Consider the following 13,458-nt stretch of genomic DNA (forward strand, 5'->3'; position numbering starts at 1 on the left):
ATTTCTGACATCAGAATGGCAAATTTAATTTGATACAGCCATCTTTCCCCAACCCACGCAAATTCTGGGTCTTTCTTCCATAACCACCCGTATCTTTCTATTTCACACTTCAGCTCTAGGTAACGACCATTTACTTCAGAAAATACAACGGCAGTTTGACCGCTGAAACTGTAATAATTTAAGTATGTCAAAACAAAACACTTGTTTTGGAAAAGACTGAGATTTGCTATCATGAACAACGTTAGCGTTTAACTCCGAATCATTCGTATCTATACAAACCTTGCTCCTTCCCTTATAGCAAATTCAATGAAATACTTCTGAGTTTCCATCCGTCCTTGTACGTACCTCCTCAAGAAGAGAGAAGATTTTTTTCACGATCTTAAACAAGAGATCCAAACAGATATTAGAAACAGATCTTGTAAATGCATTTTCAGTAAATCTCAACAGCCAAAGGAAAAACAACAAAGCCTAGAGTTTCCCATTTCTGCATACAGTAATGCACGTAAGAAAAAAAAGCCAGCATACCAATAATTTGAAGTGATATCGATTAGCTGATATTCAAATGTAACGCTGAATTTTCTTCTCTTAAAAGAGCAGTATCTAGAAACACCTGCCCTTGGAAAATGCAGACTAGGTTTAATCAGCAGAGAAGCCTTGTATCTCCACGAACACGCTGCCATGATCAGCAGTTAATAGAAACAAAGGGATACCGAGCCATGTTTCAACCTAGAGCTGTCATTTTTGAAAGCAGAGGTTTAAGATAACTACTCTTTACAAGATGACCGATCTATGTGGAGCATGAGCACGATTGTCTCGTATAAAGTTTAACAAAAAAAAAAAAAAAAAGTAGCGCAAAAGAATGAACCGGACACCTTAGATGTGAAACAACAGTATTTTTTCATTGGTTTCTGTGTTTTCTTCTCTGAAGCAACTATGAAAACACGAATGGTGCTGTGACTAAGCCTGCTTAAGAGTACTGCAGTAAGGACGGTGAGGATATAAAGTTGGACTGTGAATACATGTACTTACTTTCTTGTTCTTCCACTACTTGTACACGAGTAATCAAAAATCATTCCAAATCTGAGGTTTTATTTTCAAAATAGATCCTCATTTCAAGAAAAAGTCTTCTGTACCCCTAGCCTATTTTTAATACACTAATAAAGAACTTACTTCTTCCACGTTTGCAAACCTCTTTCACCACTCTGATTTTAATACCAGCATCGCTTCCCTCCAACATTGTAGGTGTTATTTTAAATCAATTTGGCACAGATTCAGAAGTAGACTCCATCACTCGTTTTTGGTCATCTCCAGCCACGCTGTAATTTAGAGGCCCTCGAACAAGTGCATTGGTACCAGGTTTACGATCCAAGCCATCTTTGCATCATTTAAGCAATTGAACTCATCATGTAGAGAGTCTAAGTCACCAGGTGACATTTCATCCTCTCCCTTAACAGCTGGAACCGAAGAAGCCATTTGCACAGACAAGCCATCAATTTGCTCTTCCAGCAACTGACAGTTTTCTGCTTTCTTCTCTCCATTACCATCTTGGACAGTACTGATACCAGTGTCTGAAAATTAAGAAGGAGCTTAGTAGTGCATATAACTGCAGGATCAAAAAACACAGAAGGACATTATTCTGCATCCCTTCTTGTTGAAAGTACTGTGGAGAGAGTTACTCAGCACTGTCAGATCACTTCAGTAGTTTTATTCACCCTTTGACGCAACCACAGGAATACCTCCTTTTGGGCTGCTACCGTCTCATATGACTGTCGTGAAGTTATTTGCTGTATTCCCATTTCAGTGACTAAAGCAAACTAAAGTTTCCCCTCCTTCCCCCAGTTCCAGCAAATTTTTCTTTCGACTCTGCTGCAACAGGTGGGTAAATTACTATTTGTGAGAAATTTAAATTTTTTTTTTTTTTTTTTTTTTTACACACTTTCCTTCCCCACTTCTCCCTTCCCCACTATAGAATACACAAATGAGAATTAAAAGCTGAAATGAAATCCTTGCTACCGCCAAACCATCGTGGTGAAAGGTTTCAGCACTTTTTAGAAACAGTTCCAAATTATTGCTCATTCAGGACTTCGTTACCTATAGCAACAGCCTGTTTGTCTAAGCCGACCAAAGAAATTCAGTCCCAATTAACTCTAAAACTTACGTGTCCTTTTGAATTAACACGGAAAGCACGGAGACCTTTTTTTTTTTTTTCCTGCACACTATGTCCATTTATGACCACACAAGTTCCTGTACTACAACAACTCCAACACACCTTTATTTGTTGGCATGCCTTTGAGGTTCAGATATGGTGACGGAGATCCAGCAGCACAGGGTGGCCCTTTCCCACCAACATGGTTTGTCACAACAGTGACTGTGGCCGTCGCAATAGCGGCGACGTGCTACGCCTTCTCTCTTTAGTGATGCTGGAGTATTGGGCTCTCCAGGACGCTTGATCTTATTCTGAGGCCCAGCAACAAATTTATCTGCTTCATCTATCATCGTACCCTGAAAAGACTTTTTTTTTTTTTTTTTAATATAAGTAAAAAACAATTGCTTCGTCAATTCACTACCAGAGTATTTGCCTCCGTGTTACAATTCAGTTACTTTTCAAATAATGATACAGCAGATAGCAAGACTTCTCCTACCTTCTCATCCTGTTTGAACAGACTGCCAAGTGTATGAAGAAGCCTTTTTGGTTGATCTGGATCAATCTCCCGAAGGGGTGAAGGCATCATTTTCAACTACTCCTGATGATTTCCCCTTTGAGCAACAGGAACGCCGTGAAGGCAGTCTGCAGCAGAACAAGGTATCTAAATTTAGTCTACCTTAAGACTAAGGAAATACAAGCCTCGCATGCTTCCATTTCCAGTGTTAGCATTTAAGATCTAGAAATCACTATTTCCTCCCTCTACAAAACAAAGGAAAAGCAAAAGGCAAATAAAGCCCCTCTTTCCTTTCACCATCACTATAAGAACATCTACTGCATCCTGTTGCACAGGAAAGCTCACCCATGAAACTGAATTTTCAAATTCCAAGCACGCACAACATGTTTTGTGACAGAAGGCAGAAATTTCATTCTTTTCCTTCGGAATCTAGGGAAGGACGACTGACCCAAGAAACGATGCAAAGTCTACTTCCTCTCCCACACCGAGGACAGAAACACTACTTAGGTGAATTAAATAGCTGTACCAGAATATTAATAAATAATTGTGTCCATTTACCTTCATCCTGCCCCACGATATCCCTGTGTGTTTTCAGAAGATTGGTTCTCATTCCGGTTAGCTGATCTAGAAGATTGTGACAAGACATATCATATGCATTTCTGAATGCCCGTGGCTTCAAATCCTAGTTTTATAATAAAACAAGTAACTTTCAGTTAACCCGCGAGTTCTCACGCACAAAGAAATTGCTCTGTGGGCTGTACTACCGTTAACTACTAAAAAAAAAAAACAAAACAAAAAAAAATTCCAAAACAACTTCAGACATTCTGAACGTATTCTGAAACAACTTTCTTTCCATCTCTCCGGAAAGAGCTTTCCTCCTATCTGTGACAAAGGAAAAAAAAAAAAAAAAAAAGTTGTGATCGCGGGAGTCGTTACACAAAGCCACACTCTGTGAATTCACTACTACAGTTAAGATCATTTTTAGTCAAAAATACCTCGGCAGCAATGCTATCACTGCAAACATAGCGTTGCCAAAAAAAAAAAAAAAAAAAAGAAATTCAACTCAAGATATAGGAGAGGGCGAGCTAAAAGCACAAATAACATGACCGATGGAGGCTGCAACAACCACCTGGTAGATGGTTGTCCACAGCCCTCGGATTGCATGGTCGTCTTTCCTGACAAACGAATACTGGAAGAACAGAAAAGATACACCGTGTGTCCGCAAAAGCCTTCGGGGAGACTACTGAAAGGAAAACCAAACCAAAAAACTAGGAACAGCAAGTGGCGTATACGTCAGTTTTGTTAACAGAGCACCACTAATGTACCAGGAATTTCCACATTCTTCGCCCCTCCTCTACCTTGAAAATGTCACCCAATTCTGTCAGTGTCTTCACCATCAGCATTTATTTATTTATTTCGTTTTTCACGTGGACATCCGAGGAAAACATTGAGTACCCTGTCATCGAGGAAGAAGAGAGGGGGGGGGAAAAAAAAAAAAAAAAAAAAAAGAGAGATGAGGGGGGAAGAAGCACTGCCATTCCTTTCCTCGGTAATGCGAGCAAAAAGCTCAGGCGCTCAGCAACAATGTGCTTTGAAAGATAAAACACAGAAGAAACTGCACGTTATTTAGTCTCAGCTACAGAGTCACGTGTATTTGTACCTGCTCATTTATTCATCTGCCAGTGTATTTTAGTACAAACGCTACAGAACATAGAAACCGCAAGGTTACTACTACCTTTTGTGACCGACGCGATCTTTGGCAGGAACAGCTATCGAAAAAGAACCAACAAAATCCCCTTCGTCGACAGCCATCCGAACCTTTATCGTCTAACAGCAGTCCTACAAACATCCCCTGGGATGCTCAACTCCTGAAACTTTCTGTTCAACTTGAGGCAGAACAAGCCCTTACCCTGGGCACCTTCACCCAGCTCTCCACTGCTAGCAGAGTAGCACCCTGATACTGTCCAGGACGCGCTGCAGCAGCCTACTCGCTTACGCGTATTTACTGCAGCCTGGTTCGAGACGCGCACAGAGGGACCCACGAAAAATCCACCCTTTCCTTCAGAGAAGTAAATACATACATACATACGGACGACACGGTAAGGAAGAAAAGCTGAACACACAGCATGCGGTCCTTTACCGTGGGGCAGATCCAGCATCAGCACAAGGAGCTTTGGGGCACGTGAGCGATCATCTACACCGGCCATCGCGACAAGCCAAACTCACGCACACGAGCCTCGACCTAAAAACACAGAACACATTAAGTTCCTTTATAGCTTATGGAAGTAACAACCAGCATCTTAGATGCAGTTGGATAGTTGGATTGCATCAGCTTAGGGACTGCCTCCTTCAAAACGCACAGGGGGGTGGGGAAACCAGTCTTGGAAACCTGTTGCCTAACAGGAAGGAGACTGTTGTCTTCTCCTCCATAGGTGACGTTCTTCCAAGCATCGTCCTGCTCCTGGATTTTACCAGCCGCGACGGGATGGTCCTACCGGCGTGAGTCGGGAACGCTTCCCACGGGGTTTCTGTGACACTGAAGTAAGTTTTCCGCAGGTACAAGTAACGCAGCACGAGACGGCAAGGAAGCTAAGGCACCGTCTGCAGCACAGCACGTGTGCGATATTGGGCCTGAGGGGACCAGTCAAAGCCTGCAGTAATCGCTGAACAGGTGGGCAAGCAGGGAGCCCTACGGGAAACAAAGCTCACGTTCTGCAAAGCTCTTTTCCCGTCAAGAAGACGGCCTTTTCTATTCAGCGCATTTACTGAACTTTAGGCTACTTCCCATTCGCTTTGGCAAGTTAGCCTTTGCGTAAGCCAAGAGGTTTTAAACTGCCAAGCACCACTGATGGTTCTTGTTCTCCAACAACAGGGAATTTCAATCAGGGCACTCGTTAACAGGAAAGCCTGGCTCTGTTTCACACAAATCACGTACCTAAACCACGGAGACAGGAGTCTGCAGGAAGAACTCTTTAAAAGGTGAACTTAAAGAGAAGGATACTACTCATTTTTCCACAACTTCTGCAAGGACTGCGGCAAAAAAAGGCTGAACCAGGGACGTCTCTATCATCATCCCCTCTAGAATTCAGCAACTCCATACAGTTATGGGGCAAATACCACAGCTGCAGCGCAAGACAAACAAAGACCTCGAAGGTCACGTTTCTGCCTGCGTACCGAGTTCCGCTGGGAAGACCCCCCACCTCTGGAAAGACCCCCAGCCGCTCAACTCCCAAGCAACGTTGCCACGGCCAGTGCTTACGCAGAGTTTTGCTCTCTCTCGCTGCTCAGTACAGGCCCAAGGCCTCCTTTATTGCACACAGTTCAAGCAAAACTCTTGGGACATAACCAAGAGACAGACAGACAGACAGACAGAAATTGCCTCTCACGTCTGTCCTCACTGACCGCAACCAGCGTCCTGGAAAGCCCCGCAAGCACCGGTCTATTCCTAGGACAACTCCGAAAGCTGAGGCGGGACAAAGTTTAGCCTCTCGTACCAAAGACTGAGCAACAGACAGAGCCTGACAGGCCAGTTCATTCTAGGTCTAAGAGGCTACTACGACTCGGCAGGCACTACGTGCCTTCCTTCCCTTTGCGCTTCCCAGCGCCGAGCAGCTCGCGCTTCCGCAAATTCAATGAAGCCTTTGAGCCGGGGCTGCAGGAAGCTTACGAGCACGCCTTGATTCCACCCCGAGGTCGCTGCGACTTACCTGGGCAGTCGGGACGGACGGGCTGCTCTCTCTCCTGAGAACCCTGCGACCGCAGCACGCCAGCTGCGGCTTTCCTCGCTTTACCCGGTGCGCCACCTTCGCTCGGCAACAAACCCCGCAGGGGTCCTAGCGGCGGGGAGCTGCTTCTGCCCCGGTGAACCGCAGCACAAGGAGAGAGCCGGCTGTCAGGACGCAGGGAGAGGAAAGCCTCCGAGGCGCGGCGCGGCGCAGCCCAACGATCAAGCGCAGCGAGGACCCGCGCCCGGCCTCAACACCCCCCGCCCCTCCCGGCCCGACGCTCCGAGGAGGCACCCCCGGAGGCTCTCGCTCGCCTCACCGCCGGCAACCGCGCTCGCCGCCAGCGGCAACCTGCGCCTCCCGGCGCGCACGGCCCGGCCCCGGCCCGGCCCCGGCCCGGCCGCGCAGCCCGGAGCCCACGTGGCCGCCCGGCAGCGCAGAACTACAGCTCCCAGCATGCCTCGGGACGGAGCACTCCAGCCAATCCAGAGGGGCGTCGGCCACGCGCACGCAACGGCACCTCCTCCTGCTGCCCTCTCTGCCCCCCCCCGCCGCCGCAGCCGCCCCCCTCTCCCCTGTCCCCTCTCCCCCAGCCCCCCGAAGCCGCCCCAGCTCCTCTCGTGCTCCGAGCATCTCCAGCATTTCAGGAACTGGAACCCTGGAACCGCTGACGTCTGGCACGTGTCAGAAACGTGGCAGGAGACGTACTCTGCTGTCGCAAGGCACTTGCAAAGCCGGCCCGACAGCTGAAGCAGACTCACACAGTCCACCGAGCAACTCGGGGCCCCCACTGCTGTCCACTCACCCTCATGCTTCGTTCAAGCTTCCGTGCCTACGCCCTGAGCTACAAGAAACAAAGAGAGAAGGTCACATCCACAATGGATACGCAAACAGTGCGGCACATGCAGAGGACTCAAACACAGAGACCAGAGCCAGACAAATAAAACAAACAAACAAACAAACAAACAAACTGAAGTCCACAAATGCCACAAGGCCATGAATGCATAGCAGCCCCGGCAGGGGTAATGGCAGACATACCCTTTGCAGATGAAAAAGGTGACCCCGCTCAGTCTCTTGGTAATACTGCACCAACACGGTCAAGCCTCTTGTAGCATGTCATCAAGCTGGTTTTAGTCCTCTGGAGAGTTACACAAGTGGGTTGATTCATCTAGAGATTAAAATACAGATCAAACACAGGAGCGTATCCCACCATCCCAAAAAAAAAGTGAGCCAGCAACCTCTGCTACATATCCCTCTATGAAGTGAATTCCAAGCCCTTAGAATTCCAGAAATCCATAGACTCCAGCCTGCCTAGAGAACCCGGCAACTGACTGAAGGAAAAACAAAGCACTTACCCCCAAAGAGCAGCCCAGGCAGAAGGAGCTCTCTGACGGCATACTTGGGGCTCATATACCTTTTGGTCCCACCCAGCACCCAAACCCAATCACCTGGGAAAGGGGAGGGGCAAAGCACATGAAAGTAGAAAGAGGAGGAGCAGCAGCTGTGGTTTATTTACTTATTTATAAGGCTTAGCTCAACAGCATGCAGAGGGCAGACAGGAGAACTGGGGTGTTTCTAGAAGCAACAATCCCCATGCTTTCGCTGCAGCTTTGAATATTGAAAGGACAACACAACCAAGCAAGTAACTGAAGCTTTTTCAGCTCGAATTAGCTCAAACTTTTATTTACGCAGAAAGAAAAATCTAGGAGCAGAACAGATTATACGCCAACAAAATCAATTCCGTTCCACTCGCAGCAAAAATCACTTCCTTCAGCAGGCTATCTGAGAACCAAAAGGCTATGCTGATGGGTCAAAACACACTACAGGACACTGGGGCCGGGCCCTCCGCTGCACCCACTTAAAACCCATCCCTACACTCACCAAGGTGCAACCCCAACCCGAACACAGACGCAGCATTTCAGCCTCAACACAGTTTCCAGAACTGCTGGAAAGCAAGCTTCATCCTCAGCGAGGCGTGCTCAGGCTGCACAGGAGGGGGCTTCGGGCACCTCTTTGCCTACCGAAGAAGACCGCCATCAGCACCTGCTTTGTTCCGATCCTAAAGGCTAACATCACAGCCCACGTCGCCTGGGACACCTGATAAACAGAAGAGAAAGCAGCCATACCGTTTTCAAGCCGTCCCTGCACGTGTCGCTCCTCGATGATCTGCAACCTCCTCTCAAATCCTCAACCGCTTCTGTGGAGAGCCTGCCATGGCACCTGCAAAGCAAGACCCTTCGCAGTCACCTCGTGCTACTTGGCAGTTCTGCTCCAATCCAGCTCACAAACAGCCCGCCCTTCCCGTGCTGCTCTTCAGAGTGCAGCTTGGCCCCTCTGAGCCTGTGCGACACACCTGTGAAACAAAAAGAAAAGCATAGGCTGAAGCAGCATCCAAAGCCACAGCACAGCTGGGACAGTTACTCTCATCTGCTCCCTAACCTCTGCTCCCTCACCTGCCCTCGAGGCAGATGCTTCCATCTGCTCTCTTAGGCCAGCTACAACACCCCTGAAATATCAACAGGATTTTTACTGTACTTTGTGCAGTTAAGTAACTGCAGTGACAACTGCACCCCTAAAGTACCTGCTACATCTGTTCATCGCTCACCTTGCCAAAAGCAGCTCCGGTCAAGTCCCGCGTTGTACACTGTGTTTCAGCTTTAACAAATGAAAACGGTCACAAGATAATCATTCAGCTGCCAGCATTAGCACCCATCCCTCAACAACACAAAGGGACCCCGCTTACAATATTATCATTTCAAAACAGCAGCCCCCATACCTCAGCACACCTCAGAAGTAGACCAAGCCAGTCACCGAGCTGCCTACGGAGCGCTGAACAGTTCCGGAAGGAGCTCTTTCCTGTGACAGGTTCCTCCAAAGGTTTACGCTCTACTGGGGACAGGAGAGAAATAAAAATAAAAGTTTCAAAAACCCCTTATCTGTAAGCTTTCAAGATTCCACAGACCTCCTCCTCAAGCACACCGTTCAAGCACTATGCGAGCAGCTGCTCACAAGCAGCTCAACTCTTCCCCCCCACACGCACATCTGACAAACACCACAGAGATGACTGTGCCTGCTGCCCTTCAGTACGTGCCCAGAGGCAGACCAGATGTCTTCGCCAACACAGTCCGGACAATGTATTAGCACACCCATGCACTGCCACGTTAGCTGTCATCACTAACTGCCAGGCAGGACAGCTCCAGACCAAACACATACACACACAGCCACGCCACAAACACTACAAACAAAACACACAACACAAGGCGCAAGAAAAAGTGACCCCCGGAGGGAAGCCCTATGGCAACAGCAAGTCACAACAGGTGCTCTGCACCAGACCCAAGGAGAGACTCAAATGTCACGACACGCGACTGGAAGACACTGCCAGAACTGGGGTGATGGAGGCCTAAAAAGCCTTCCTTCAAGACAAGAGACCAGAAGGATGGGGACTGAAAAACCCATATGATTCAAAGATCGAAGCCGAAATTCCTTTAAGCGGTATATTCTTTATTGCAGCGCTGGATGCACGGGGGGATCTCTCCACCTATCGTGCATACCCAAAGCAGAAAGCAGTCTTGAATTTATACAATCAATCTATCAATATTCTACCGGCGTCTATACATATTCATTGCCTACCCCCGCCTTCCCTCGCTTCTCATGCTAATTAGCCTTTTGGCACCTTGCGCCTGAGTAGAGCCTCCCAAGAACTGTGGGCAGGGGCCTTTGGGACGTGGGCAGGGGTCTTTGGGAGGAAGACCCCGAGTCTTCCTCACATTGTACTTTTCACCTTTGGTCAGGAATCCGCTGAGTTGGCATGTTTCTTAATCGCAAGAGCTGGCTGTTGCTAATTCTTCCCTTTGTTGTGTCTTTATAATGAATTCCAACGTCCAGTTTTGAGATTTATAGTCCTTACATTTGTTTCTCTGTCCGTCTGCCGCTTCCTTATCGTGAGTTCCGGTGTCTTGTTTCGAGATATACAGTCCTTGTCTGGGGACTGTCCTTGCCTCCCCAATACCTCCTTAATCACATAAGACGACGCTTAGGAAATCAATTCCCAAGCAAGAGCTCCTGATGCGGCCCAGATGACTTCCACAAGAGCGAGGATGGAAACAGATGCGATCTCAAACCGAATATGATGCACGAGACCTGAAACAGAACTGCACTTCAAGCAGCGACTGCAAGACAAGAAGTGCTCGGATCAGAGCCACGATGACAAAACAAGCACTGAGGCCCTTCAGCACCGCTACCAAGTCGCCTGTCTGGTCTGTCCAGTGTAAAAAGCTAGAAGGATATCAAGACCCGAGAAGCACAGAACAGACATTGCAGAAGCAACACTACAGGACAGACGAACAGAAGGAAACTGTCCTGCCTGGCGCACGCACTCACGCTACAAAATAATCCCGCTGCTTCTATTAGCCTGGTGACCCAGCCACAAGCAGCCTGAACGTGACCCAGCCTGAACCACCCTCGCAGCGGCACCAAGTATTTTCAGCCAGCTGGCTCCACGCTGCTCTGGCTCCCAGCTCCCATTAGCCACCCCAGATATGCAAATACCAGGTGCCCCCCAACTTAGCTCTCAGGTTGCTGCATGGTAAATTCCCTCCGCCTCAAGAAATACACAGGCACTGGTCGTCATCTTAGTCAATTGCCAGGCTCATCATCAGCTGCAAAAACAGAGTACCAGCATTCACTAGCATGCCGGTCATGATGCCCACCTTCTCCACAACACTGACTACTGCTGATGCAACATACAACTATGCTCACCTGTTCCTCTCCAAATCCAAGCTCCAACAGTGCAACCAGTATCATCCACACCACCTGGGAAAACAAAGGGATTAAATGATCGTTGCGTTCACAACACATCACCCAATGGTGTGTTTTTTTTGTTGTTGTTGTTTTTGTTATTGTTGGTTTTTGTGTGTGTGTTTCCTGTATTTATTTATTTTTTAGTCTGCTTTAGCTCAACGGCATGCAGAGTGCAGACAAGAAAACTGGGGTGTTTCTAGAAGCAACAATCCCCACGCTTTTGCTGTAGCTTTGAATATTAAAAGGACAATACGACCCAGCAAGTAACTGGAACTTTCTTACCTGGAATTAGCTCAAACTTTTCTTCACATTGAAAGAAAAATCTAGGAGCAGAACAGATTATACACCAACAAAATTGAGTCCATTTCATCCCCAGAAAAAAAATCACATGCTCTCATCCCCTCCTGTACCTCAGCCGCTTGCCTACCCCACGTGGCACACGCTTCCATCTGTTCTCTTTACCCACTTATAGCACCTCTAAAAGGCAAACTGGAATTTTACTCTATTGGCTGTAGGAAAATAACTGCAGTGACAACCGCGCCCCAAACTGAGCCAGCAGCCCCTACTAAACATCCCTCTACTAAGTGAATTCCAAGCACTTAAAATCCAGAAATCCATAGACTCCAGCCTGCCTAAACAACCCTGCAACGGACAGAAGGAAAAACAAAGCACTGTCCCCAAAAGAGCAGCCCAGGCAGAAGGAGCTCTCTGATGGCATGCCTGGGGCTCATATAGCATTTAGCCCCGCCCAGCACCCAAACCCAATCACCTGGGAAAGGGGAGGGGCAAAGCACATGAAAGTAGGAAGAGAGCAAAAGGAGCAGCTGTGTTTTGTTTTGTTTTCCTTTCCTTTCCTTTCCTTTGTTTTTTAAAATCTGTTTTATCTCAAAAACATTCAGAGAGCAGACAAGAGACCTGTGGTGTTTCTAGAAGCAAAAATCCCCTTTTGCTTTTGCTGCAGCTTTTAATGTTGAACTGATAACGGCACCAAGCAAGTAACTGAAACTTCTTCAACTGGAATTAGTTTAAACACGCTCACCGTCATCTGCAAACACAGAGAACCAGCATTCACTAGCCCTAACCCTAACCCCAACCCTCACCCTAAACTCTAACCCTAGCCCCAGCCCTAGTCCCTAAGCCCAACCCTGGTTCCCGAGAACTTCATTTCCAGGCATGCTCTGGGCGCTCAACATGGCCTCCCGGAGGTCCGGAGGCCCAGAACTACATTGCCCGGCATGCTCCGGGCACCCAACATGGCCTCCCGGAAGTTCGGAGTCCCAGAACTACATCTCCCGGCATGCTCCGGGCAGTCAACACGGCCTACCGGAAGCCTGGTGCCGGAAAACTACACCTACCAGAATTCCCTGGACAGCCAGCACGGCCAATCAGAGGCCGAGTTTTCGAGAACTACATTTAACAGCACTCACTGTAACCCTAGCCCTTCCCGCCCTTACACAAAAAAGCCTCAAGCCCTATCCCTAAACATCCTCGAAACCCCTACGGACCTAACCCAAACTATTTACCACACTAAACCCCTGAAGTCCTATGCCTAAAACCCCTAACCCAATAAATTAAGACGCTCAAATCCCAAACCCGCAAAATTGAGATGCTCAAATCCCAAACCCCCTTCCAAAAAAGAAAAAGAAAAATCAAGAAGAAAAAAAAATCAAACAAAACAAAAACAACAAAAGGGGTAGATCTGGTGGCATCTGCCCTGTAACCCTGCAAAAATCACGAGGGACCTAGAACAACAAAGCAAACGCACAAAATAACATTGACATCCTATCCATAAATGTGCTATAACAATTAATCACCTCCAAAGAGCTTCAAGCAATAAATGCACATACTACTAGATCGGTTTCCTCTAAAAGATCGTACCAGACCCTGACCCACCAAAAGAACCCTGCATGTAGCTAACAGAAGCATCAACAAAGCACTGACCCCAAAGAGCAGCCCGGGCAGAAGGAGCTCTCTGATGCCGTGCCTGGGGCTCCTATACCATTTGGCCCCGCCCAGCACCCAAACCCAATCACCTGGGAAAGAGGAGGGGGCAAACCACAAGAAAGAGAGCAGGAGCAGCAGCAGCTGTGTTCTTTTATTTATTTATTTATTTGTTTTTTTTTGTGCCTATCCCTAGTTTACAGCATGCAGAGTGCAGACAAAAGAACTGGGGTGTTTCTAGAAGCAAAATTTACCGTATTTATGCCTCAGCTTTGAACATAGAAAGGACAATACAACCAAGAAAGTAAATGAAATATTTTCCACGGGAATTA

General features: G+C 47.5%; 1 long non-coding RNA gene across 1 annotated transcript; it reads right to left on the reverse strand.

The window, feature by feature from the left end:
- Positions 1-9,865: 9,865 nt before the first annotated feature.
- On the reverse strand, positions 9,866-13,189 carry LOC311428910. The gene is made up of 4 exons (XR_014687942.1): positions 13,127-13,189; positions 11,468-11,508; positions 11,144-11,197; positions 9,866-11,043 (listed from the first exon to the last, which is right to left on the reverse strand). It is a non-coding gene; the product is annotated as an uncharacterized lncRNA (long non-coding RNA).
- Between the last annotated feature and the right edge of the window lie 269 nt (positions 13,190-13,458).

This window comes from Aythya ferina, assembly GCF_964211825.1.
Source record: "Aythya ferina genome assembly, contig: HAP1_SCAFFOLD_188, whole genome shotgun sequence".
Taxonomy (NCBI): domain Eukaryota; kingdom Metazoa; phylum Chordata; class Aves; order Anseriformes; family Anatidae; genus Aythya; species Aythya ferina.